The following is a 4,487-nucleotide window of genomic DNA, read 5'->3' as shown; positions in this document are numbered from 1 at the left end:
CATCCTTGCATACCTGGTATGAACCCCACTTGGTCATGATGAAGATAAAGAACATTTTCATTACTGAGGAAAGTTCTCACAAACCCTTTCCCAGTGAATTCCTCTACCTCCCCAAAGCAGTCATTTTCTGACTCTCTTGCCATACATTAGTTTTACCTGTTCTCAAATTTCATATAAATGAAATCAGTATAATCTATACTCTTTCTGCCTAGTTTCATTTCTTCAACATCATTTTTTTTTCAGATTTACCATGTTGCATATATTGAAAGTTTGTTATTTTTATAATTCTGAATCATATTCCATTTTATTTATATTATACAATCTGTTTATCTATTGCCTGTTGATGAACACTTGTATAATTTATAATTTGGGGATATTGTGAAAAAGGCTGCTTTGAAAATTATTTTAAAAATCTGTGGATATACATTTTCATTTATCTTGATGAACTATCTGAGAATTAAATGGCTGTGTCAGAGGGTATTTCTCTAAGAAACTGCAGCATTGCTCCATAGTAGGATTATACAGTTTTACATTCAACCATTATGTATATGTGGTGAATTGCTTGATGTGGCCCTTCTAGCCATTGTCCTCCATTCTGTGATATATTGTAAATACTATTATCCATGTCTGTTTGGGGTGGCGTGGTAGTTAAGCTCGGGCGTCAGCTTGGCTGGGCAGCTGGTAAGTAGTTATTCCCTATAATGACTGGCAACTGGCTCTGTGGTGGGATTTGCCTTGAGCTGCTGCTGATTGTTAAAGCCATCCATTTGTGTTATTTCTGTTGGAGCAACACAGGTGGAATGCATCTTCCTGCCTTGCTGGAGGGTATAATTCAAATTACCACCCTTAGCTTCCTTGAGGGTATACCTATGAATCTCCTGGAAAGGTTTGCCCTCCTCTTGCTCAGGTTCTGTGTTTTGGCTCATTCTCATCTCATCCCTGGATTTGGGACAGCAGTCATCCTCTGATCTGCTGATCGAGGTTCATCAAACCCTGAGAGTTGGGAGGATCCTCCAGACCCACTCACAGACTTGGGACTCACCAGCCTGCCAGCCTCCACCACTACTATGTGAGACGATTCCTTGGGTGTCTGTGAGTTCTGTGAGGCGTTACAGTGAAATAAGAACCCTAAGACTGGGGAGATTACTGGGAGGAGGAGGAGAGTTAATGTTTGAAATGATGGAAGGGCACGGTAGTTTGGACATTTGGGACATCTTTAACCTCTGCCTCATGGGGACCGGCCTTGTGCTGATCTCTCTGAGATAAATTGTTCAAGCAGTATAAAAATTTCAGATGCTCAATATCTTTGCAACACTTGTATTATCAGTGTTTATGAATGTGGTCATTCTGGGGTTGTTATTTGCTGTTGAATTAGCTCCAACTCAGGGAAACCTTATGTATGTATCACAGAACAAATGTTGCCCAGTCCTGTGCCATCTTCACAATGCTTGCTATGCTCAGCTGTATTCTTGTGGATGTTGTGTCATGCCTTCCAACCTATGGGACTCATCTTCTACCACGATATTGAACAATAATCTGTTATGACCCATAAGGTTTCCTCCTATTGGCTGATTCTTATAGATAGATTGCCAGAATTTTCTTCCTAGTCTATCTTAATCTAGAGACTCTGCTGAAACCTGTCTGTCCTTGAGGACATTCCTGATACTTGATATTCCCTTGGGATAGCTTCCAGCATCATGGCAACAAGTGTGACAAAGGGACAGGGTAGTTGATGATTCTAGGAGATGTGAAATGATGATGGTACAATTTTACACTCCTATTAGCAATATAGGGAGCTCTGGTGGTGCATAGTGCCTAAGGCATTTGACTGCTAACCAGAAGGCTGGTGTCCACCAACCACTCCTTGCAAGGAAGATTGGGCAATCTATTTCTGTAGACAAACCACCTCAGAAACCCAAGGAGGAGTTGCTGTGAGTTGTGACCAACTCATCAGCAGTGAGTTTTTTTTTTTTTTTTTTTTTTAACAATATAAGGAGCTTTGGTGGTGCAGTGCCTAAGGCATTTGACTACTAACCAGAAAATTGATGGTTCAAACCCACCAGCATGTCCGTGAAAGTAAGATAAGGCAATCTACTTCCTTAAGGATTTACTGCCTTAGAAATCCAATGGGGGTCACTATGAGTTGGAATCAACTCGACAGCAGTGAATTTGCTTTTCTTGTTTATTAGCAATGTAGAGGGTCAGGAAGAAAAAATGGAAATCCTTGAGAAGATGAACTGACAAAATAGCCACAGCGATAACCTCAAATAAAACCAGTGGTCATAAAGATGGCACAGGACATTTCATTTTGTTATATATAAGGTGGCCAGGACTTGGAGCCCACTCCATGGTACAAAACACAACATTAGCAATGTATGTGAATTCCAGTTGTTCCACACATTTGAGAGAATTGATATAGTCAGTTGTTTTGATTTTAGACAATCCATAGATTGAGAAATGCTGTGTTATTGTGGATTTAGTTTCTACTTTAATAACAACAAATTATTTTGAGCATATTTCTGTGTACTTAGAGGTCATTTGTGGGAGCTCTGGTGGCATCATGCCTATGGCATTTGACTGCTAACAAGAAGGCTGGCAGTTCAAACCCACCAGCCACTCCTAGGAAGGAAGTTTGGGCAATCTACTTCTGTAGTGATACTGCCTTGGAAACGCAAAGAGCCGTTGCTATGTGTCAGATCTGACTTGACTGCAGTGGGTGGGAGAAGTCATTTGGATATTTTTTGTGTGTGTGTTTTGTTATATTACCCATTTTTAAAATGGTTTGTTTTTTTTATTGATTTTAATAGAATTAATATTATTCAGATTTTCTATTTCCTCATTTGCCAGTTTGAATGAGTTCTATGTTTCAATAGATTATTTATTTTCTCCATTTGATCTAAGGTGTCAAGTTTATTGACATCAAATTTTTCATAATCTACCTTTATTATCATTTTGATGTCTGTTGTTACTCTTTCATTCCTGATATGAGTGACTTGTTTTCTTTCTCTCTTTTCTTTCTTATTTCTTTAAGATTAGTATTTCCAGGGGCTTGCCAAGTTTATTAACTCTTACTCACTGCTGTCGAGTTGGATCTGACTCATAGCAACCCCTCCGTGGGTTTCTGAGGCTGTATCACTACAGAAGTAGATTGTCCAATCTTACTTCCGAGGGGTAGCTGGTAGGTTTGAACTGCCAGCCTTCTGGTTAGCAGTCAAAAGCCTTAGGCACTAGGCTACTAGAGTTCTTAGCTAAGAATCAGCAGCTAACTTGTGTAATTTTCTTTATTACTTTTGTTTTCTATTTATTGGTTTCAGCTCTCATTTATATTCTTTTAGTAACTTCGGTTTGATTTATTCTTTGTCAATATTTTTAATGTACAACTGCAATCACTGATCTTAAATATATGTATTTTTTGTAGTGCTATTTAAAGCTATAAATTGCTCTGTAAGCCCTAATTTATCTGCATCTTGAAAATTCTAATATGTCACAGTTTTATTATCATTTTATTTATTTATTTTTAGAATTTTATAATTTTTGAGACATCTTTGACTCATGAGTTATTTAAAAGTATCATGCTTGATTAGAGTTATTTGAATATTTTAAACCCATATATAATTGCTAATTTAACTCATTGTGTTCAGAGAATATGTTGAATATTATTTCAGTCTTTAAAAATATATTCAGGAACTCTGGTAGCATAGTGCCTAACGCACTTGACTGCTAACCAGAAGACTGGTGGTTCAAACCCACCAGCAACTCCTCAGAAGGAAGGTTGAACAATCTACTTCCGTAGTGATAGTGCCTTGGCAACCCAAGGAGAGGTCGTTATGAGTCGGAGTTGACTCAACAACATATAACAACAACAACAACAACAACAACAACAAATATATATATATATATATATATATATATATATATATATATATATATATTCAGAGTTTTTTTAATGCCCAAGATAGGGTCTACTTAGGTGAATATCCTATGTGCCCTTGGGGGAAAAAAGTATATTCTGCCTAATAAGTGTATTGTTAAGCATGATATTGTTGTTAGGTGCCATCTCCGACTCATAGCCACCCTATGTGCAACTGAATGGAACACTGCCCAGTACCGCACCAGCCCCGCTATCCTTGCTATACCTGAGTCCATTTTTGCAGCCCCTGTTTCAATACATTGCATCATTGGGCTTCCCCTTTTTTCGTTGACCCTCCACTTTGCCCAGCATGATGATATCCTTGTCCAGGGAACAGTCCCTTCTGACAACACGACCAAAGTATGTGAGACAAAGTCTGGCCATTCTCACCTCCAAGGAGCATTCCAGCTGCACTTCCTGTAAGTACATATTTGTTAGCTCTTTTAGCAGTCCATGGTACATACAGTATTCTTTGCCAACACCACAACTCGAAAGCATCAACTCTTCTTCGGTCTTCTTTATTCATTGTGAAGCTCTCACATACATATAAGGTGATTGAAAATAGCATGGCTTGTGT

This window comes from Orycteropus afer, unplaced genomic scaffold (assembly GCF_000298275.1).
Source record: "Orycteropus afer afer isolate SDZICR_OR568_19922 unplaced genomic scaffold, OryAfe1.0 scaffold00256, whole genome shotgun sequence".
Classification (NCBI taxonomy): domain Eukaryota; kingdom Metazoa; phylum Chordata; class Mammalia; order Tubulidentata; family Orycteropodidae; genus Orycteropus; species Orycteropus afer.
Note: the sequence above shows the minus strand (reverse complement) of the source record.